The sequence below is a fragment of the Aythya marila genome, assembly GCF_965140915.1.
Source record: "Aythya marila genome assembly, chromosome: 10".
Taxonomy (NCBI): domain Eukaryota; kingdom Metazoa; phylum Chordata; class Aves; order Anseriformes; family Anatidae; genus Aythya; species Aythya marila.
Genome location: NC_139051.1, coordinates 18,847,112 through 18,872,456, shown reverse-complemented (window position 1 = coordinate 18,872,456; position 25,345 = coordinate 18,847,112).

Here is a 25,345-nt window from a genome sequence, read left to right as displayed (position 1 = left end):
TGTGATGAAAATTTTTGTGGTATTACCTCTTCTTGAGCCAGGCCTCATTTCACTTCCTGTATTGAGAAGGTATTGTAAGAAACCAAGAGTAAGTTCTGGAAAAAAAAAAAATCCTCAAGAAAATACAGTTTTGATTGTCTTGATCTTTTAATCTGATTAACTGATTACCCAGGTTTACCTAGAAGTCAGTTGGAAATCCAAGTCAAGCACTCAGTCACTGCTTCTTTCATTTATTAACCCATCAAATCCAGCTTAATTTAGAAATAACTACTTTTAATAGCATCCTAAGAAATTTGTCTCAACAAAATCATGTTTCTGAAGTATGTAGGAATGTTTTAAGCATTTATACTATATATATATATATATATATATATACACACACACACACTACATATACACACACTATATATATATATATTTATTGAATGTTTAAGCATTTCTAATGCTTTAAGCATTAGAAATTCTCACTACAGGATACTGGAAATTTGGAAAAAAAGAGTTAAGAGCATAAATTGCAAAGAACATATCACCACTACTCATTTTTTCTCATGTTGTAACCCAATTGATATAGCTTAATTGTTTTATATTTGATCATTGCAGATTCAGTGCCCATTTTTGCTGGTGCTGTTTGTGGAAGTCACACATCCCATTGTTGTTCTTGGGAAAGGAGGATAAGACTGTTGCTGTATGAAAATTAGTGCAGGTGGTTAAGTGAACACCTCAAGCAATTTCATGGAATACCTCATGAGCTTCCAACTCAAGTTTTAGGCTACAAAGGTGAATGATAAACGTTAGTAGCTTTGAAAATATTCTGCAGAAATAAAACCAGCACAATAAACCCTATACATCTTCTTGTGAGGTAAGACATGGAAAAATTCAGACTTGTAAATTGATTCTACTATCAGCTTTGTTATAATATACAAGTTCCTAAATTTATTTCTCTCTTTTTATGTATGCATACTGATTTGATTATCTGCACAGACCTGGGTCAGAGATGCAAGAAATTGCTGCTGTTTTTTGTTGTTTGTTTGTTTTCCCAAAAGAGAGCTTTTTTTTTTTCCCCCCTGCAACTTTTATGCTTTTGCCACTGTTCAAAAATATCTTCTAAAATCTGATGTAATAAAGACAGAATTACATCCCTAAGCTCTCAGAAAGATCAATAAGTAAGTTAATTTCCTGAGTGGCCATAGAGCTCCTGGTTTCTAAGAAAGGAAAATGATTAAAGGACACAGAAATATGGGCCTAGGGAGAGACAGTTCCAACAGCTAATCTGATCCCTTGCAAATGTAGTCACCTGTAATGTTAATGCTAGGTAGCATCCCTTCTCCCTTCATACCACAGCATACTTGCATCTTAGAAATACGAAGCGAGGGTCCCATGCCTGGAATAACACCTTTTGAGACCAAACGTGGGGAGAGAAGGGGAAGAAGAAAGGACAGCAGGTGAGGAAGAGACAGCTGGGTGGTTTTGCCTCCCACCTCCCATAGCTTGGTCTAGTGCAATACAATCTCACCTGCACCATACAGCAGCCAGACCCCTCCTGTTCAGATTGACTGCTTCTGCCCTCATGGACACTTATTTTCACGCCTAAGAATAACATGCTAAAAACAGAAGTAATCACAGAGAAAGGTAAAGATCACTCAGGTAAGCGGTCACTCTGGTATCCTCATGCCAGACCACAGAAAAGTACACACAGGGAAGTACTCTAGACAATGAGAGGACTGTTACACCCTTTTTATGAAGATATTCCTGGGCTTTCCCAGCCCTACAAAGACAGCTCTTCTTCTTCATCCTCAACTAAGAGCCTGGTTAGGCAACCCTTAAATGGCAAACTCTGGCTGGGTCTCTCTCTCCTGAGAGCTGGACTCAGACCAACTGCAGAGAGCAGCCAACACATCGTGCTGGTGAGCTCAGCCCTGTTCTCAAACAGAAACAAATACCACCACTCCTGTGACTAACCAAGACCTACTGCCTACCTGTTCAGTGACCCTCTTGACTCATGGGAAGGCCGCCCCAGATACTGCATGTGCTACAGATTGCAGTGACCATTCAGAAAGCTTTCACAGCTGAAGTGCTGTTACTGTCAGTCTTCAACATGTCTGCACTATCACTGTTGTCTGGCTAACCAAACACAATACTTGTACACACAGCTATCACCAGATAGAAGACATCAGTTGCGTAACTGCAACCACAACAGACAGAACTCTCGCTATTCCATTTGCCAGTAAGTTTCCCATACAAATTTCAACTTCATGTACAGTAAAATATGTCACCATAGCCATATTTTCTTTATTTTTTTTTTTTTATTATGGGGAATTTAATGCAACTGCCAACAAACTGTAAGCTACTTTCACAGTTAGAGACTGTCTCAGTTCAGCTGGCTCTCAGCAACACGCTGTCCTGCATGTCAAACGTTTCTCAGTGTTTCTTTTCTTTCTAGAGTAACAAAAAAAAATGAAGTAGCATAGGTCAAGCCTAGTAAGATCTCCTTAGAAACACATTTACTCAATGATTATTTCCTAGCTTAAAGCCAGAGGTCACATTTAAGATACACATTTGTGCATCTCAAATGCACAAATTCCTCCCAGTTCCCTTATAATCATGGAACACCCTACCCACAACAAACAGGTATTTCCTACTCTATAGCTGATTAACAAAGCTTGTTATGTCATACAGAACTTATACCTAGGTGTTATTTTCCTTGAAGCCACATTTGTTGGCTGACACAAACATTCATTTATTCAAATGCATAAATCACATATTTCTTTATGTGATGTGCTCCATCTAGCAGGTCTATGGTTTCTTTTATACTAAGTACATGCAAACTGAATGACAAAGTCTTGGTGCAACTCCAGAACTTCCCGCCTGTCCCAAAGCTGGGGAGGGGGTAAGAAACGAAATACTACATCACTTTCCTCAGTAGGAATAGCCCACAGAGTTTGTTGCTTGACTCTTTGAAAGCACCTGGATTTCTAGCATCTAGAGACGCTGCTATACTGTCTTTTTAGCACTGCTGGTATTTCTTGTTAGAGGAGCAAGTACTCCGCCATCCCAATATATCAACACATCATCAGTTTTTCCTGCTCAGAAGTAAGAGCAATCAGTCAGGATGTTCAATGTCTTGATAGCAATACTGTAATATTAGACTAAGGTACAGTCACAATTTTTTTTCCCCAGTGCTCTCAGGAAGAAAAAGTTGACTCATTGCACTCAGCCAGATATTGCTCCTTGCCTCCTTTTGCTTCCTGCAGCTATCATCCAGAGAGTATTCACTGATACCAGCCTCTCCACAGCCACCTTTTGTTTCCCTTTCAGCTTAGAAGTTTGTTTCAACCTAGAGCAAAAAGCAGCTGATAATAGTATTTTCTCCCAAAATAATGTAGTGGCTTTGTAAACACCTGCTAAACAATTGTTAAACAAATACAGACCATTGCTTGCTAACTAAACCAATGATTTGGTTTAGTTATCAGTTTTCACTTTTGGAATCACCCCGTTAAGGTTTTTGATACAGGAGGTAAAATAAAGTCCAAAAGTAAGTCCAAAGTAAGTGAGTAAAGTGAGTAAAGTCCAAGTAAGTGAGAATAACACTGGGACTCATAATGCAAGCACCTAACACAGAAGACCTTGAAACTCCTTGTCTTGTTTGCAATCAGAAGGTACTTTGACAGTATCTCTCTAGTCTGGTACCCTACAGCATTGCAGCAAGCAAGGAGGTGTGAAGGGAGAGTCAGTAAAGAAAAATTACTCACTGCTGGATATGGAGGAAGTCTTTTTTTTTCCTTGCACTGCAATCATTAGAACAATAGACCGATAAAGACACCTGGCTTCACATAGCTTGCGTAACACCCAGTACCCACGAGTCAGATACTGGAAAGAAAAAGTGGAAGAGTTTGTTTCTGCTGATAGTTATTTCACATCTGGTTTTACTAAAATCCAATTCTAACTTGGGAGTTTTCTGGAGCACCCAAAATTTGTCCCATTTGTCCTTAGGAGGGAAAGCTCTAGAAACTGCTATCTGCATGTGTGTCAAGGAGAGAACCTAGAGACTCCCCCCAAAAAAATCAAGTTAAATTTAAGGTAACAGAGCTCTGCACAGTTGTCTTAATTTTCAGATTTTAAGGTTCAAATGTAGTAAATCAAAAGTTCTGAAAGCAATCAAATTCACTTCAATGGGCCTTTAGTATAAAAGATAACATGTACAAGCTTTCCTAAGCAGCCTAAAAAAAGACTGCATTAAAAGATGGAACAGATACACAACTGTGCTCACATATTTTTATTTGTGTAACATATGAAATAAAACAAGTTACAGCAAAGCATGAAATTTGATGAGGATTCTACCTTAAGGAAAAAAAAAAATGTCTTTTGTAATAACAAATAGTTGGAACCAGCGCACTGCTCTAGCGACATTGTTCCCTGCAAGACAAGTCTAAACTGTTCAACATTATGAAAATGCTGCCTATTGCTTTGTACCAGAAAATTTATTACCCCCAAATCATTTACAACAGACAGCATGCATTCCAAAACTGATTTGTTACTTTAGGCCACAACAACTCACTTTCAAAGCTTAAAGAATCCATTATACTGTGCAAAGGAAAGGAGCAGGAACAAGACACATATTAGAGATGAGTTTAAGAGGAATTCCATTAAAAAGTTCAGGCTGAGGAAGCCTACAAACATGGCCATACAATTCATTCCAAGTGTTCTTGGCGCAGGCGACTAGGGAAAAAAGATGGAATATAATTTTTATTTCATGAAGTGTGCAACCATTTGTCACAATTTCATCAACCTGCTTTTTGGTTGGGAGAAACAAGTGAGTTAGAGAAGTCAAACATGATTAACACAGGAACATTTCTGCCTGGGAGATGTTATTACCTGCTTACACCATAAGCATCATTTATTTTACTTTGCTGCAGTACAGAACATAATACATATGTTCAGCACTACCCTGCTTTTTTTTTTTTTTTTTTTTTTTTTTTTTATATAGGCAACAATAGGCACTTGGGGCAGGAGGAGCTATTTGATTAAAATGCCTTAGTCCTTTTCAGGCTAGGGATGCCACTGCAGCTTAAGAGCTTAAGAGCAGCCTCCCTGGCCTAAGATCAGAGTGTGTTGCACCCGATGAGATAAACCCAGCTCAAGCAGAGTAAGAAGTCACGGAAATCACAAAGAACCCCAATCCTGTGAGCTCAGATCACGCTCAAGCCCACTGTCAGGTCACAACGGGGCAGCCTTTGCTGCTGAAAGAGGTTGATGCTGCTTGGGGCACGGGGGCACTGGGCCGACCTGCAGCCGGTGACATCGGCTCAAGGGTTGGCCGGTGCTGGACTCGACTGTAGCATTGGGCTGAACATCTGCATGTGAAGATCAAAGAACTAATGCAGAAAGCTGAGATGCAGAAAGTTACTTCCATACTTTGATTTATAGCCCCTTTAATTAAGAGACAATTCTTGGGACTTTTTGTTTTGTTTTAATCACTGAAAAATTCGCATCAGGAAGAGTCTTTTTCTGTTAAGCTATCACAAAAAAGTGAAGGGTAACAGAAATATACAGCAGTGACGTATCAGTATTTTTAAAGTCCTGTATTTCTTTGAGCTGTAGCATATCCAAATAGCTAGGCTATTTATTTATTTAAAGCCAACCTAGGCTTTAAATCACCTGTAATTCTGTATGACCAAAATACAGGGAGCTGCTTTGAAAAGAAAACAAATCCATGCAGCACAATTTTGAGTAACTGACGGTGCAGGTAACTGGGGTGTCTGTAGGTGACAGTTCTCTTCCCTGCTCAAAACGTGGGTGTTTGCAACTTACTTGTGTGGTCACAGCCTCGGGACTGAAAGGAGACCCAGCACCACACACTCTGGCTTGCTGCTCTTGCAGAAAGACTTCTCACAACCCTGCTTGGGCCTGATCAAACTAAAAGCCATCTGGCTTCCTTTATCTATTGTCACTCTGCCTGGAGTCACGTTCCAGTGGTTCATTCCATAATTGCTACTGCAGGATTTTTTTTTTTTTTTTTTTAAAGACATTAAAAAACCTGCATTTCCTTCAGCTTAAGTAGTCTTGTCTTTTGCTCTATCCCAAAACACACATTTTGTTTTTCAGTTTTTGCTCGGAAGATTCACTTGCACAATGAAGTATTAGGTAAAAATAAATAAATAAATCATCATTATCAAACATTTAGATTATTTCCTAAAAGCCACCATGAAAAGCTGGGTCTTCAATGGTCTTCATCCAAGGGAAATTACCAGTGGCCTTCATGAGTTCATTTAGGCACACAGATTACACCATTAAGTTAACTGGGGACTTTAGGAGTTTTAACTAACTCTGTTACAGGCAAACATTTACATTCAATAAGAGCCAGAGCGGCTTTCAAATGAGCTTGTATCCAGCTCCTCAGTAACTGTAAGCAGTATCCAGCCCCATACAAGCTGGTTTTTGCTTCCTTACAGTAATGCTACTTCTCAGGGAAGATAGCTTATTCTCAAAAAAAAAAAAAAAAAAAAAAAAAGCCTTGTTTGTTCAAAATAACCTATTTGGACTTTTGCTTCTGGGTGAACAGCGCATGTGTACATTCTAAAGACTATTTCTAAACAAGGGCAAGTTATGAACTGTAAATTGATGCAAACACAAAGGAGACAGTCTAAGCCCAGAACACTGACTCCCTGAGCTCTGTGAATACAAACATCATGATTCAAGAACATACATCAACACAAAATGCTACTAGAGAGCATGAAATCCAAGGTAAGTGTATGACCCTGACTTCTGATTTCCAGCCAATCACAGCATAAAAACCTCTGCAAGTTCAGATGAGGAAAATGCAGTAACACTTCCAATAGAAATCAAGCTTTCAGTTCTTTCTTGCAATTTGTAGTGTCAAGTACTCCACGTACCCCCCCCCCCTTTAGCTCCGTGACTAATGCTGAGCTGCAGTTTGTAAACTGAGAGTTGAAAGAACATGTTTCTAGTTTCAAAAACAAACAAGTTCATAAAGCTTTTTTGCTTTTATATAAGCACTAGCTTGCTGACGGGTAGGCGGGGATCAGCACCACACAGTGCAACAGCAGAAGGATCAATCATCAGCCTTTGTTGCACCAAAGCCTCACTAAAGCTAGGTGTTGAAAGTGCAGGTTAAAAGGACAACTCTTGAAGTCCTGAAGGGCTTTCGATCCCCCCCCCCCGATTATTATTTCTGGTCATTTAGTACTGTAGTAGAATGAGGAAAGCAAGAAGATTTAATTACTACCTTAGAGAAATTATTTAACAAGACCAGTGAGAAACATTCATCGTTCACCAGTCAGCTCTGACTATCAAAAGCTTTGTGCTACTGTCTCCCTCGGCCCCCTCTGATAGCTTACGGCCACATCCTTGTTAAGGATGTATGCACAATGCAAAATTTTTAACTGCATGTACATATGAGCATTGTGGTGGTAGAAGGGACCAATTTAGAGGATGCTGAAATATAGTTACATCATACATCCATTACAAGGATGGTCTCTGCATCTCCCAGAGAATCTGGCAGAGCATTAAAAGCCCGTCAAGGTTGACCACACAGTAACTGAAGGGGAAGGAGGGAAAAAAAAGGGGAATAAAATAACAAAACAGTGGAAAAAAAAATCTAGAGTGTTTTCATATCTTCTCTTTGATCTAAAATAGATAAAAAGATAAACTTTCAGAATACTAATAAGACAAAACAGTCAGGAAGTACCCAGTATAGGCTCCCACTCTACCCCCAATTCTTTCCTCTCAAAGAGCATAGAGGTTCTTGGCAAAATACCTTCTGCTCTGAGGACATCTCTACCGCTGCACGTTTGACTAGAATGTAGAAGACAAGGGTTCAAGCTGAAAGCATTAGAGCAGAAGAGCTCTGCAGAATTTGTCCTGAGAACTTCCTCAATAAAAGCCCCAACTGAGCATCCACTTGTCTTCATTTTAAGTCTGCATCTTGGTTCAAACTCCCATTCAGAGATTCTTTTAGGGGACGGGAAGTGTGATAGTTTGACGATCTTTAGCTGCAATATAATAAGTATGGATTTTGATTAAGTCATATCCAAGTTGAAAGACTCTACAAGTTTAAAAACAACAAAAAAAACCTACCCTTCCTCTCCTCTACCTGTTCCTACCTCTATGTCATCTCCAGCTCAGCCTTAGAAACTGGAGCTCAGATGTGGAAACCAAGTTGGATTTTTCCTTTGAGGATGCAGTTCCAACCTATTGAGAGAAGCTCCTCACTTCTTCAACTCTGTCTTTACTAACAGATTTACCTTGGTTCATGCAGTCCATTTACAATGGTCTCCATTTATCCATTTATAGGAAAGGCTTGTTTTTGATGCTGTTGTTCAGGAAAGTAAGTTAATTCATATGGTCATCAAATTCTCACTCTTTGGTAATACCTCCCAGTTTCTGCTTGGAGAGCATGTTTTTTTTTTTTTTTTTTTGTTTTGTTTTGTTTTGTTTTTTGTTTTTCCTTCTTCTTCTTCTAAATACTATTCTTTCTGTTCTTCTTGTACAAGCAATTTATGTTGCAGGAATGGATAGAGAGTAAAAAGATTAAATCTAGAGTTACCCGAGAGCTAGAAGTTCAAGAGAGATTTTTGGTTTATTTTCCCACACGGAGGTGAAAATTTGGTTGATTTGGGGTTTATAGCTTAATAAATTGAACACTGCTCTCTCATACTGGAAAGCCAAGACTTTCTCCTCAGCTGTTAGCTGGTGTTAGTCTGCATTCTTCAGCTAACTCAGAACAAAACAGGTTCATGCCAGCACGGGCTCTGGCTCCTACTCTGTTTTTCCTAAGGTTTGCTCTGAGCCTTCATCACCAGGTTTGACTCAGCACACTTTAACACTTTTTCAGCCCTTATGGATCTACATTGAACTTGAATAGATTTAATTTTCGAATCTCCTCCATTGATTTCTAGGCATGTTTTAGAAACATTAAATGATTTAGATCATTCATTTGGAACAAAGGACCTGGCACGGGGCCTTCTCACAGTACAACCAAGTTGTTCCAAACACCAAGTGGACTGGAAGTTGCAATGCTTATGCAAAACCCATGATGTCTCAAGAGCAGTATCAGAACAGAAGTACTTAAAGAATTCAAAACTAGCCTTGAAATGTTAATGAATGTTCTGTTACAAGCATAGAATCATAGAATATCCTGAGTTGGAAGGGACCCTTAAGGATCATCAAGTCCAACTCTTGACACCGCACAGGTCTACCCAAAAGTTCAGACCATGTGACTAAGTGCACAGTCCAATCTCTTCTTAAATTCAGACAGGCTCGGTGCAGTGACCACTTCCCTGGGGAGCCTGTTCCAGTGTGCAACCACCCTCTCTGTGAAGAACCCCCTCCTGATGTCAAGCCTAAATTTCCCCTGCCTCAGCTTAACCCCATTCCCGCGGGTCCTGTCACTAGTGTTAACGGAGAAAAGGTCTCCTGCCTCTCGACACCCCCTTATGAGGAAGCATCAGAGGGAGAAGGAACAGACCTTAAATGTGTGATTGCTATAGATGACAGCACCTTTTCACCCACCTTGGCTTTACAATTTAATTCTTTTTAATATTTACTCTGTGTTAACTTCAGGCACATCCAGTACTTACTGGATTTGACTTGTTCTACAAAGAGTTCATCTTCAATAAGCAAACTCTTTTGAGCATGCTGTGCTCAAAAATTTTATTTTAAAATATACTTTTGAACAGGGCTTATTTTATGATGAATTACTGTCACTATCTTAAAGTGTTCCTTGCCAAATAAGCTTGTCCAAAGACTGTCCTCAAATGTATACGGTCATCTTGATGTTGTCATAAGTCTTTGAACACAGAAAACATATAGCATATATGAAATAATAATTCCTATTATATTTATATGAAATAAAAATCCCTAAAGTGTATCCATTCCTGTTACAGGATGAAAGCCCAGACCAAAGCTACATCTTCATTCTGTCCATAGTTGCTCTCTTTCTGCAAGAGTGGAAGAAAAAAGTAACAGTCACTGCCTGCCCCTCTCTTTCTCGTGTTGTAGACAGGACCAGGGAAATTGGATCTGAAATACTAAGTCTTCTAGTTGAAAATGTTTAAATGAATTTCCTATACTTGCCTTGAGCAGAGGCTCATCCTAAGAATTACCACACCTTTGTTACAAAACAGGCTTTCTTAAAATATGAACAAACCAACCAGAAGAAACATGAAATAACAGCAATATATCATTCTCAATTTTATCTCTTTTTTTTTTTTTTTTTTTTTTTTTTTGATGACAATAATACATAAAATGATGTGGAAATTCCACTCTGATTTTTTTTTTTTTTTTTTTTTTTTTAAAGCGCAGCTTCCAAAGTTCCCAGTTCTCAGCCCCAGCATCTTCCAGCCTGGGAAATTAATCTCTACCTGTGTGAAGGACTAAAAGTCAAAGCCAGAGCATTCAAGCTTTCTTACTCAAAGGCAATAAGGATACTAATGCAGATACTTATACATGTTCCTGATTCCTACTGAAGTCTGTACTGAAAGCATATGTACTCATGGTATTTTAGTATGTTTGAGAGAGTACATTTACATATTGGAAAGCTTGAGACAAAAATATCTCCCCACAGAACCCCCCTCCTCCCCCAAACCTACTTATCCTTACTTCAGAGACAAGTGATATTTAAAGAAATAATGTAATGAGCGTGCTGAAAATTAAAATACAAGTTAACAAATGCACAACCAAGATGTCTCTATTTTATTTCAATTTTTGCTTTAGAACTGAAGTCAGTTGGCATTACACTGAACAGATGGGGAAAAACAGCAACAACAACAAAAAAAAAAACCGCATATTTGAAATCAGACTTTAAATCAAACCTTAAGGGGCTGCAACGTATTAGCAGGCACACTGAAACTTCACCAGCTCCACTAGATGGCAACATGCAGTGTGAGCATTCCCTTGCCTCAGTTCTAATGCTGCTCTGCATTGCTGACTTTTCTCCTCCTCACTGTTTAACCAATACCAAACCTTAACACAAAACAGGAAAGACTGATTTTTAGTAGTGAAAAGCACACGGATAACCATTGCCTGAAGCGTTGTAGTATTCTGCATTCTGATCTCACCGTGCTCTAAATCCGCAGTTCTGCGGAATCTCCTCAACTTGGAGATTTGCTCAGTTCATGCAGATGGTCAAAAGAGTGAGAAGGACTAATATGTAAAGTGAGTAATTATGCAAGAGTGGGTGTAGGTGCAGAGCAAGCAAATACGACAGGAAAAGGTTGTCATATTCACTCTTATCATGCATTGCTCCAGGGATAGTTATTTTGCATATCCTGAGAATGCAAAATCGGTGCTCTTACCCCTAAGATCAGTAATTTTGTCTCCCCGCACTCAAAATGCACCAGCGTCCCTTAGCGTGTCAGCTGCAGTGTGAGTCAGCTGTGAAGACTATCACCAGCAATCACACTCATAACCAAATTCTGATTTTTTACCCGTCAAGAATCTCAGAAATATATTGGACCTTGCTGTAGAAAAAGTCTCCATCAACAATTTCAAAACCAACACTTTTTGTTAGAAATGCAATCCATTTCCCTCCCCTCGTCACTTTAGAAAACCCAGAAGTGAGGTTTGGTTATACTGCTAACATACTGACAACAATTTAACGTAATTCAATACTGCTCTCTTCTTTTCCTGCAAACCAATCTGTTCTACATGCAGACAAAATGGCTTTATAGATTGTACTGCTTTTGATGTCATCTTTGATCAGATTTACTCTAACTTCAATCGAGCTATTTCAGAACAGCACCTGCCCAGATGACATCAGAATCAAGACCAACACATTAACATTTTTTAAATTTGTGCATTGATGGAGAATATTTGTCCCTGATTGCTACAGCTGTAAATGAGCAAGTGTTTTCCTAAAAATAGGCAAAGTGCAGCATTAGCTGTAGTATACATCCTTCCCACAAACTGCTCTTCTACTTATTAAAAATTCATCAAGTACATAAACCCATGCAGCATTGCACAAGACAACCTAAGGCCCAGTCTCTGTCCCAAAGAGCTAACTTATAGGCTCTTTTGGAAGTGATAGCTATGAGAGTTTATGTGCTCCATTTCCCTGTCACAGGAAGTCATCTTAAGAGAAAGCAGAGGAGAATTAACTGACATGCAAAGACATTAAAGTTCTCTTTAGAGCATATGATTGACAGAACAAGGAAGAGATCCAACAATTTTGGTCACCATGCTGCAGTGTTAGCCTTCTGATGTCCCAGAGGATGCAATATAGACAGTGTCACCCTCACAGAAAGTGCCAGTCTTGGTCGGAACTGTTAGGTGTAGGTAGGTGTCTTTCTTTCACTATCTTTGAAAAGAACATCTTGATCATGGACCCAGGAATGTACGACATCACAAAAGAAATGCTCCCAGTACAAAACCAACTTAGATGCATCCATTCAAACTATTTAAACTCTGTTTTCAACCAGCTAGTCCAGCTATGTACCAACAACATGGAACCCTTAATATAAAATTCTTTCTTTTTTTTTTTTTTTCTCTTCCTTATTCTGAAAAGGCTTATAATGTCCAAAAGATGAAACTATGTACATGAATGTAAGAGACCTAGGAGCAGAAACTAAAATGAATCTGGCAGAGATCCTAATGTCATCAGCTCCAGGATTTCTTGCAAGCTTTTAGTCTGGGGGTGCATTGACATAAGCAGTGTAATGTTTCCTTTGCCACCACCACTCAATCCTGCAGAGTGCAAGTTTATTAAGGGCTGCATTTTGACTAATGGCACATCATGTAACGTTAAAAACATTTTCTGGTTTTGCAATATTTTTAAGAGAAGCAAGATAATGCATTACAATTCAGGCCCCACTGGTCATTAAACTTTTGATCTCTTCACAGTTCTAGCAGAGTAGAAAATTAATACAGCTGATAAAACCCTGGAGTTAACTACCAGTGCTAGAGGAATCTTCATTTTTATTTTTAAACCAGATCCCCTCGTGCCAATAAATTTTTTGCTGGTTATATCTGTCTCTTTTTTGGACCAATTCCACACTAGTTGTCTTAAGCAGACCTGGGTGTATGGTCAGAATTCAGCAGTAAGAAAATAAAAAAAAAAGGAAGGGGGGAAGGCTGTTGTACTGTACAGACAGGTATTTTTGAGGGCAGAAGAGGAGATGAGCTATGTAATAGGTGAGACTAAAAAGCCAAAGATGCAGCCCTTTTTAATATTTGATATACTAGATTCTGAGTGCAAGAAACTTTTCCAAAGATGGTAAGCAATAACATGCTGACATACATTGGTAAAGCCTCCAGAAGAGGCATGGAAGAAAACTTCTCACCATTTCAATATGGAGAGGTAACAGAAACACGCCTTTTACATAACATTTTCTGAAGTATCCTCCAAAAAAGAGCTGTAGGGGAAGGGACAAGGATTTCATTTGGATGACAGCACTCTTTTAGTTTAATCCCCTTGCACAAGTAAAGCAAATAACTTTTCCACCACAACAATTCACTTTTCCTGTCCTATTTTTTCAAACCACTTTTGCTGCTATTACATCTAAAGGTGCACCTGCCACTTCTATACACCGTGCCCTGAAAAGCCCTCAGACAGACTTGTTTTAACATCCTCTGGAGATAGGCAGGAAAAAAGTGAAGAAAAAAATAAAGGTTCTAGGATTTCTACATAAGGAGAAATTAATTTGTTTGCAGACTCTCTGGACATGTAATAGGCTCAGGCATGGCCAGGAAATACTGAGCCAGGACTTTGACTTGGGGCAGAACCTGTATTGAAGAGCTACCTGATAAAAGACAGTCCAGAAAAGATGAGAGGAAAAAACTCCAGGAAAACTTGATTTATTATAAAAAAAAAAATACATTGCTTTGTTACGTGTTTTCCCCATTGTTTTAAATTGGTGATGATACAGAAATGACCAAGAGCTACTACTGGTTAAATAAACCACCAGAAAGTCCAGACAGAGAGGCTGGAAGGAAATGCTCTGCAGCCATCTCCTCCGGAGGCAGCAGAATAGTGCTATGCTGGGTATGTACCCAACAGCACCCACAGACACCGCATACAGCTAACAAACGGTTGCAGTAATCTTAGAATGACTTTGAAGCGAGACATCTATCCCTGCTGTACAAATAGGTTTTCTGAATGTGGAAATGTGCATCTAAACCCACAGTTTTTAGAACAGTAAACTTCCCAGAGATAAGTGACCTGGCTGCACAGCCCGTGGTGTGCCTCTGCCTGTGCACATATGCTTTTGGAGTGAGGAGCAGGAATGCCACAGCAGAGCACGCGATGCAGCTGGCACACGGTTGTTTCAATGCGTGTACAGGGAGGTGATAAATCATTTAGAGCTTCAGGGATTAGGGACTCTTGCCAAACCCTCAAAAATGCTTGAAACTTGATAAGAAAGAAACAAAGAAAAAGTCAATACTGTGTAAGGTCTATTTCTCTAACCTGAGCAATATAAATCCTGTAAAATTTTATGTAACGTATCCCATGCTTTATTATTGCACTCAACCTGGAGAGAAAAAAAGAAACACGCAAAAACAAAACAAACAAACAAAATGCTGAATAAAACTGATATTAAATCCCAAATTTTTGCATTCAATCATTTCATTGGAATCAGTTCATACGTAGAAGTCTCCCTTTATATTTTTCCTACTGGCATGACAAGAGAAAAGGGGTGCTTGTCACATACTATGGTGGAGATCTTAATGCCATTATGGTCATTCTCAAAAACTGTTTTCAAATTTGAAATAAAACGAACCAACCAACCAACCAAACAAACAAAAAAACAAAACAAAAAAAAACACAAAACCACCACAACCCATGAAGATGACAAAGCAGCAACAACGTGCTCTGCTAGAAAAGCTTTGGAGTTTTTTTTCCTATCAAAGCTGGAGAATTAGGGGATGTTCTATTATCGCCTATAAGAATCTAAAGTTGACTCCCTGTTTGCCTCTTGTTAACATCTGGTGTCCAGGCCTATACAGAAGTCCTGCTTAGCCATTTGCTTGACTGATCTATAACATGTAGGGACATGATATTTAGGGACATGGTTTAATGGGTGATATTGGTGGGGGGATGGTTGGAACAGATGATCTTTGAGGTCTTTTCCCACCTTAATGATTCCACATAAGTAATATTGCAGTGCTTGTTGCTCACAGTTTCAGTCTCTGGCAGGCAAAGACCACAGAAATTCAGACTTGAGGTACAGAACCTCTAGTAGAAGGCACGAAATGCCCGGTGGGTCTGACTGATATTAGGTTTCATTTGATATTATTCACACATGTTACTAGTGCAAGCCCAGCCACTTCACGCAGCAGACCATTCCCCTTGCACATCCCTGACACCTGCAACTTTTGTGTAAGACTCTTGTATTAAGGATGTTATGGAGACATCCCTGCCTTGTCCTCAGTGTCCATGAATTTCTCTTTGCCTTTTAAAAAAAGAGTCAGTGCTCCTTTTCTACACTATTGCTTTGGGCAGAAGATCACTATCTGCTGTGTAGGGAAATATTGTCATTTTCAGTTGTTTTAAATTGGTCTTCTAGCATTTTTTTAAATGCATTTCCTATATTAGTGTTGCAAGCTTTGGTGAACAGCTCCACACTTGGGTCACGTGCCACGATTCAGGATGTCCTGAAGTGATAAACCTTTCCCAGAAGAATCCACAGAAAGAGCAGCAGAATAGGCAAGTGACAGGAGACCCTATGATTCTAGCCCAAGTCATACACAATATTAAATCCACAAGACATTCCAGCATGGGAAATAAGCATATTTTAGTTTTCCTATCTCTGGTATCATGCAGTGGAGGCTATAATCATAGTCTACTGACATTTGACAAAGAGCACAATTCCTGAAAGTCACTGTGGTTGGGGAGAATTTACCGAACACACAGAAAAATAACTTCCAATAGAAGCACCCAAGAAGTGCCTATATATTCTAGCATTTAAAAAAAAGGAGGGGGCGGAAGGGGAAGAAAAAAATCTAGCACTGCAATATCAGCCTTCAACAGAGACTGAACTCCATAATGCAGTATAAAGGAGTATCCTCTCACATATAAAATATACATACCTTCTATGAACACTAAATTACAAAGTCAAGTACTAGGACTCTGGACTCAGCTACATAATGTAGCCATCTGGTGTGGAACTTTTCAAATCATTAAGCAACCTGATGGAGGGACTTGTCACATTGCCGAGTGCCTTACCCTTCTTGTCTGTGAAGAAACTGTCGTGTATTTTAAAAGTAATGATTTGCTCCATTCCATGAAAGCAAAGAAAATGAAGATGAAAAACTATTTAAAAGGTGGAAATTAAAACTGTAGTACAGCAATTTCCTTTTGAAAACTTGACAGTTGCTCAAGGCATAGGAACAAAGTGGCAAATCCCATTCACCAAAGTATTGGGATCACTAGCAAAACCAAAATAATGTTGCATCTCTGCATCTGTGAAACAGCTGCCTGGCAAGTAAAGGCAAATCCCATTGCATTAGGAACAATCATTGTTCAGGTGCTTGTCAGCCTCATTTTCCTCTTCAACAGCTTGAAACTGCACAATGCTCTCTAACACCATCACTATAATCCACTGCTCTTTAGAGTAAAACCACATTTTAGGTAACAACAAGGCTTAGTTACAGATATATTTTATGTCAGGACCTATATTCCAATCCCAAAACAAATCTTGGAGGTCAGAGCCCTGACTCACAGTGATAGCTTGTTCTGCCACCAAGAGGTGTTTGTTATTATTATTATTATTATTACTTTTTCCTGGTCTTCCCATACCTACTTGTATACTCTGAGGCTGACTCAACTGAGATCAGTAACCAAGCACATATGGACTCTGCAATGGACACACACAGTTGAGTGACCAACATGTCTTTATTCTCATTTAAACTAATAAAAGAACAAATCCCCTAGATTTCCTTCAACATCCTCTCCCTTAGAAAAGCACACTTCAACAGCCAAGACACTAAAGTAAAGGTCTGTTTAGCCTCAGGAAAGTGCACACAATACCTGACTGCCTCCAAACTTGCTCAAGCTTGTGCTGTTTTCCTCTGTGGTCATGAAATAAAATTAAAGATCAATTTAACCGCCTGGAAGAAACAAACCTATAAATAAATGGTCATAAAAGCTAAAAGACAAGACAGGAAGAAACAAAATCTAACAAGCGAGAATGGCAGCCTTAAAATTTAATTCCAGAACTAACTAAAGAAAAACCAAACTTTCTACTGAAAAGCTCTGGGAACGCAAGTCGTTTACACTTTTTCCTGTAAGCGCTTATCAGGCAGTCATACATATGCCCTAAAAAAAGCAGATTCATGTGTCTTAGACTATGGTTTATTCAATTCCATGAAATCTAAGAGTCCCTATCTAGAAGTGTTTACAGAATATGGGCGTGTTCATACTGCTGTCATAGGTTTGACACGTTCAGCTATCGTCTTCCACAAAAACAATATTTCATTAGTCGATGTCCACATCAACAACTAACCATTGTCCAAAAACTCCCAAGTGAGGATAACATGGCCCAATAAGTTACACGAAGTCCACGTGTATATTTGCAAAAACATGAGTGACTGCTGGACAATGTTCTTATTCAATCTGCTCTAATTCAGATCGTAAAGTCATCATAGAAAAGGTACAAAGGAGCTGGCCTGGAACTCAAATATTGCTAGGGAAAAAGCTGAAGGGAGTATGCTTGTATCACTTTTTCCATTGCATATTAGAAGAAAACACGCATTGCAAAGCTAAAAGCCTGGCTTCATCAACCCAGTGACAGAGTTCCTATCAACTTAACTATAACCAGGTTTCATTGTAATGAAAGTAACATAGAAGTCTTGCCCAAAATTCTGGTTATTAATAAACACTGAGGACTAATAAAGGCAGAAAGGCAACTCACTGCTGTTAGAAAGAAAATAGATAGTAGAACCCAAAGGCACCCACATGCATATCCTTCTTCAGGACAGAAATTACAGTCTCACAATAGATTAAGCAATACGTGTATGTTCAAAGGGTAAGGAAGAGGGAAATCATAATACTACTCAAATCTTTTGTATAGCAATTTTTCTCTAGTTCTCAGTGTTTATTTTAGAGATTTAATAACAGATTTACTAAACTCCAGTTCTGATGCTTCTGTAGTTTCATGGATAACTTATTAACCTGCTAGATGGAAAAAAAAATCCAAAAAAAAAATCTTAATTGGCTGACTGCCTGCACTCCAAGTCAAGTTAAACTTGTACACATAGACCTTGAAGTGTCTGCACATTTTGGGTGGGGAGTTCTCTCCAGAGTACATATCCCAAAGGGTAAACATTTGTTGCTGTTTTTACTGCTTGCTGAGTGAGTTTTCTCAATTGCCTATTTTCAAAATGACAAAAAACAAAGAATAACTCACAATAAGTACCATCAAGGACAGAAACATCTTTCTCTTTCCTTAGGGTAAAGACTTGGACTGTTCAATGAACACTGTGAGTGCAAAGTATCAAGATTTTGTATATTACGTGCTTTGTTAATTCAGGAAAATGTTTTAGTGTCTCTTTGAGTCACTGAAAACTTTGAGGTAAACACCTAATAAATGGATGTTTATTTTTACCCAGCAAGAATAGAAAAAGTACAAATAGATCAGAATTTTCTTGTATTTGTATTGGAAAAAAAGTCAGGAAGTTTTCTTCATCCTGAAGGGAATCCATACCCATAGACAAATGGTACTGTGAGGTGGAAATAAGAAGATTCTTCTTATCTACATTTCGATAACCCCAGCTGAAATTTCCTTCCATGCCAAACTCCTAAACCAGCACAGATACCTTATGCAAGGGTTTGTAACCATTAGAAGTGATAGAAATGTCACAGGTGTATCACCAAACTCATCTTTGCTACAGATGAGAGAAAGGTCCTCAGAGTAAGTCATTCTTGGTCAACGAAACAAGGAAAAAAGCATGCACAACAAAAAGAAACCAGATATATGCATCTAACACAAAAAACAGTAAAAACCAGCTCTTTGGGGTGCACTGGGATGAACTTTCCACTTCTGGTCGCTGTCTCTGAGCAACTTGGTCACCATCTGAAATTGTTTCATTAAAGAAATATTTTGTTAAACAAATAAAGAAATAATTACATAAGGATTCATCCACAGATAATGCCACCTTATGATAATCATCATGTCAACAGATTCTTCTATTTGGAGGATAATAGGAGCCTGTTTTCGTTCTGCCTAGGAAACCTCCATTGCCCCCAGGTCAAGCTTGTGAGGAACAGGAGTCTGCAGAGACTTTTCTTCACCTGCAGCTCTGGTGGGCTTTTGCAGAATGGCTGTACTTAAGACAGCCAGAAATGGCTTTGTTTCTGCTGAAAAACATCTTTGTTTCTCTGCCCGTTTCTTGTCCCATTTGAGACATGTTTCTCTCTTCATCTCCCTTGCCCCAGAAGTATGAAGATATTTCTATTACCTTTTTTTCTTCCCCTCTCCTCCACACCCGAGCCCCAATTAGGGCTGCTGTATCCACTCCTTGACCAACTCTCGTGGGGTGCACACAGCTGATCCCCAGGAGCACAGAGTCTCTACAAGGCTAGAGAAGAATAGGTCTACACCTCAAATTCTGATTCTTCTATCTATGCAAAACTGCAATTTTACGGTCATCTCAGAATAAAACTTAAGTTACTTAAGATGAAAGAGTCTTAAGTAATAAACTTTTTCCTCAGAATATTTGTTCAATTATCTATCTATAAATATGAAAGTAAAGGTGAAATGGAGGAGGGGTGGGAGAACTTCAAAGACCCAAGCCACAGGTCTCTCAGATTTTTGCAAAAAACACCTGAGGAAATATGTCAAGTGGTGGGTGTTATGCAGTGATTTTTCATTAATTTTAATTACTGTCATTCAATAGGATAGTGAGCATCCTCAGTCCTTCACCTCCAAATTGCACTGGGATTTATGCCAAATTTCTTCTCCCTCATTGGTTCCCTCAAGCAGAATTTAATAATGGAAGCGCTTTAACATGTTTAAATAAGAAGTGTAAATGCCAAACACTTCTGAATGAGACAGAACCTGCATCTTAAATGGCATATGAATCCTTTATTCTTAATTCTATAAACTAGAAACCTGGGCTACACGGGATCAAATAAAAGGCTTGATCAGGCTTGAGAAGGGAGTAGACTGAGCATCCTCCTTTAAGGAAAAGCAGAACCAAACACAAAGCAACTCCAAATTTTCATAACTATTAATACTGTATACAGAGGTTGGAGGGGGAGGAAGAGGTCAAAAAACAAACAAACAAAAAAAACCAACTAACCCACAATCAATTCCCTAAATAGTACCTTTTATTTATTTATAATACTTCAAACAATTACTTTCTGCACCAGATTTGCAATACAGGTGACCTAAAAATAACAATCTTGTTGGGGTTTCCTGGTCCCACTATAAAATGAGATTGCCCTCTCTTCTCACATTCCCCAGAAACCAGTTGGGAGCTCAAGCGCCATTGTTGCAGGGCACATTTTCAGGTATGTTGGTCTGATGGTACAGAAGTCATGGGTCTGTGAAGAATGACTTGTACTTGGAGGTAGCTGGGCATGAGCTACGGCTAACCCAGACGTCACACAGCTACACTATTGTATTTCCTCCTGAGAGGCAAACAAAAAAAGTGAAAAAGCAAGCTACAAACTAGAATCATAATATTACAATCACCTTATGAATTATCCTTAATGGATTGTCAACAGTTTTGCATTGTTGTTGCTTATGTTCTTCAATAACCATAAGTGGAAGCTCAAGTGGAGCTCAGCCACAAGCTCAGTAGTTTTTCACATTAACAAATGTCAGTAATAAAAGGAATGCCTTCCAACCTCCACACACACAAGAAAAGAAAAAAAAAAAAGCAAGCTTGTGACTTTTCTGAGTAAATACAGTTAACCATTTCTTTCTGAATGCACCCACATCATCTTCTCAAAGCTATTCCAGTTGAAAGAAGTCCTTCATCTACACTTCTGAACTGGAACAGGGCTCCTTGTCTTACTTGCCCAGGCCCAGGCTTGCCTTGCCCCATAACTTCCCCAGTTCTCCTGTCCACTTTTGGTAAAAGCTACCCCTTTGCCAGACTCCCAGCCTTGACAACTCCTTTTGTTCACTGTCTCTTAGAGAAGGCCTCCTGAGGAGTGCCCTCTTCTGTCTACGGATGTACTTGGTTGTCTTGAAACCATGTTCAGGTATTCTAAATTCAATTTAAATTCAGAAACCAGCACAGTATATCAGAAGGACTCACTAAGTGCACAGCACCATCTTCATGCATACATTGATCGTAGGACACCCCCATTTTACCGCTCATTTTACCAATAGCTTTATTTTCATTTTTCTGGTTGAAAGAATGGGTGGTAAATGAGGTGAAGTGCACTTGAGATAAAAGATCTCTATTTGGGTGGTTTAGATATTTCATTAAAGAAAAAAGTTACTTCAGAACAAGAATTACAACACTCCTTTGCTGAAATATTTAATAATTTTGATGTAAAATCATAAGTTGCTTTCAATAACTCAAAACTATCAAAATCTAGTCATGGTCTTTGTGTTGAAGCATCCCTTAGGGATTCAGTTGGTGCTGTTCACAGTAGAACTTCAGTTTTGTTACTTCTTACATCTGATTACAGTCTGCAAAACTGAACTGTTTTCAACACCAAAGAGGAGGAAGATAATAGTATAATCAGGAAGTGGATATGCTTACAGACATAGCCACAGAGCAAAAGAGATCCATAAAGATCTAGATTGGCATAAGATAGCAACTTGTCTGAGATGCTAGATGTGAAACAATAAAGTCTGCACTACAGAGAACAATCAGGATGTCTCAGGAAATAGAGGGAGAACAACAGAAGGTAGCTTCTCTGCTCTTTTGGGGTCACATACAGTAACTCAGAGATCAATCTTCTGTAGGGAGGGGATACTTCATTATGCAATAATTTCATATGAGCACATCGTAGAGTAATATTCAAATTGCACAAGCTGGACCTGAAGTGGTTCTGCATTCTGTATTTATTGAAAAAATGATGTAGAAGCAGCATAGAGAATATCATTACCTTCCCCCATTCCCATGCTGTAAGCTCTCTTTTATAGCAGTTTCTATGTAGATCCACAGATAAAACACAAATGAGAATTCTTCATATTCGTCTTATCAACAGCCTAAATCCTTGCACTAATGATGAGCATGGAGCATTTTTATAGCAAGCTGTGTTGTTTGTTTACCTTTGCATGACACATTACAGCACAGTCTCCAAGAAATATAACAAGGTCACTCGTTTGCTGGTATTCTCTGTAGTTGTTTGGCACTGAGATATGGACATGTGAAGAGATGCATCTTTCAGCATCAGCAGATTTAGAGAATACATACTCTGCTTTGAAATATGGGAAAATTGATCCTGCAGGGCTGTTTACTTCATCAACACACCTTTAAGTGCTATCAGGGCACCTGCATGTTGCGTAATTGCTATTTCTCTCCCAACCAAATGTTAGTGAAATTTGTAGTAGTCAAAGCTATAATCATAGGGAGTGCTACAGCCAATTTTCACAGTTAAAATATTTAAAGAGAAAACCACTAGTTATGAAGATCTACTCTGGAGTCTATCTGCTCTCTTCCTTTATTACACGCTCTCTGCAAGAAAAGTAGCTCATTTGAGTACATACATGTATGTTCAGCTGGTACATACATAAAGTTGCCTTTGTGTTAAACTTTCATACAAGCTCTCAGATAGAAATAAATATGTATACATACATACATATATATATATATATATATATATATATATATATATATATATATATATATATATATATAATGATACACACACAAATATTCAACATTTCCTGGTATTTTGTGGAAGTTCTTTTTTGGAAAAGTGCCATTTCTCCTGATGAAGGCAGCTTAGAGTTGAGTTTGTGACTGTGCAGTTAAGTCAGTGATCAGACAATTAAGTCATGACCAGTCATCAATGGCATCAAGCAAAGGTTAAAGAACAGGTCAGCTCTCATTAGCTCAGTGTCAGAAGATTGCAGATTACCTGAATTGAATCAAAGCAGCAGTAGGTCAACACACAATACCACCGTAGAGAAAGCACTTCCAAGAAGTTGCACATTTAATAAAGACATAAAAAAAGAAAAAAGTAACAGTTTGGAGACTGCTCTACGTCCACGATCACAGATTTTAAAACAGTTTTAAAAGAGAATTAAGCATCACTACCCCATTTACTGGTAAGCAAATCTATAAAGCACAGACCCATGGAAAGATTTATCTGTAGTTACCTTACTACTAGTTCATGATAGATTTTGAAACAGCACTGGGTCTTCAACCTCACAGTTTAACATTCAACACCACAATGACACTGTGTCACTCGATACAGTCACTGAACATAGGTATTCAATAGGTGTTAATGTAGTTTTAATCTTCCTGAGCTCTTAAAATGATTTTTTCTTACATGATTCATTAACATTATTTGAATTCCACATCCACACCTCCAAAGTAAAAACATAATAAGACAATCTACTTCTTGACCTTAATGAAGATAATCCTCTACTTCCTGTGATCTATAAAGAGATCCTTCTCATTGCCACAAGTTATGACCTTTTCTCAAAGCAGGAAAGCTAACTTAGCAGCAGATTGTTTCCTTTGCACAAAATGGTGCATTTTCACAGCAGGATTAGGCTTTGAGATTAACAGACAAAATCTGAACTCTTTCCTCTTTCAGCCTGCCTATCCCCTCTGAGACTTTTTTTTTTTTCCTTTATGTCATATTTCATACTATCTATACATAATCAGAAATAGTAGAGCTAATCTAAGATAAATGTAAAGAGATTTCATCAAGAATTTCTCATATGTTCTGCAAAGAACTATGTGAGCCTTAAAAATTCTTCTAGGAGACTTCTTCCCTTTCTTGCTTTTTGACTTATATTAATACAACTTCCTTGACCACACTTTGCCTAACTGTTCTTTTTAAAGCCCACTATTATAGACTTTAGCATGCAGCTGTCATCTCCAAAAAAGGCACTGATTTTCACCGGTGGATAAGCTTATGCTGCACTTTCCATGCCCATAAGATGGAGGCTTTAAAAACAAACAAAAGAAGTCAGAATATAAATTTAGACCAAAAATAAAAGTCTATGTTTGGGTCTAATATTTTTTCCTTTCACCACTTTCTCCTATTCCTTATGAAGTTATATGAAAACAGTACAAGAAAATCCCATCAAATTTTGAAGATGACATAAACCAACACAACTCCTCCAGTTGCCACATACTAGGTCAAATGTTATGACCTAGCTGATCAGTCTCAGAGTTTGTCTTTGGGTGCATCTTCAACTGAACATTACAAGGTGCCGCCTAACAAAATAATGAGCCATGGCTTAACTCCTTCCATAATACAGTGGTGAAAGCATACAACTGTCAGAAAGTATATATGGATGAATAAGATGCTTAAGGGTATGCAACAGTAAATAGATATTTCTCACGTGACTGATCAGAGTGAAAACAATATTTCCAGGTTATTACATAGCCTGCAGCCATGAAATTGAACAGTAATTGTTTGAACTAGATTCAGCAATACCTACCACAATCCAGTAATGAAAAAAGACCTGTAGTGTCTTGCATTTTTGGATTAAGATTGTTGAATACATTGTATTTTTAGAACAGCAATAAGGACCTTCTACATTGCTCATGAAATATGTGCCAGAAGTTAACCAGGTAGAACAACTAGTCTGACTAGTAAAAAATTACAACATGAGAAAAGTTGGAGCAAATTATACTTCTCTGTGGTACTATATAGAAATCTGCAGTCAAATTAAAGCCTATCCTGAGTCAATAGAGGATTTGTGCTGGTTTCACTGGATTGCACTCAAATCTATTTTCAGGCCTGTTAGGAATCCTTAAGAATTGACCTCTCTTCACAGAAATGACTTTTATCTGGCATTGTTTCCCACTGAAAGTCACTGTAAAATAAGTTTTTCACATGTTCACGTATTGTATAAAAGAAACAGATTAAAAAAGAGTACAGATACCTACTTGGGAAGTTTTAGGAATGACTATAGGAAGTCCGTACGACCTTAAACATCTACTGAAGTGGTATGCAAAGGCTAATAAACTTCTTCAGGAGTAACTGATGCAGAACAACACCTGATGCAGTCACTGGCTTCACAATCTGCTATTAACACCAAAGCACAAAAAGTAAGCATGAGTGCCAATACACATCAGCTTTGTTATTTAGAAAAAACTAGAACATACATTTATCATGGGCAGCACTGACACATCAAAGCACGGATTATATGCCATGGTAGGGCTACCAAACTTAATTGCTTCTTGGATGTTTAACATCAATATTGTAAAAAAAAGTTGCATGCAGACCCCTGTTGATTCAAAG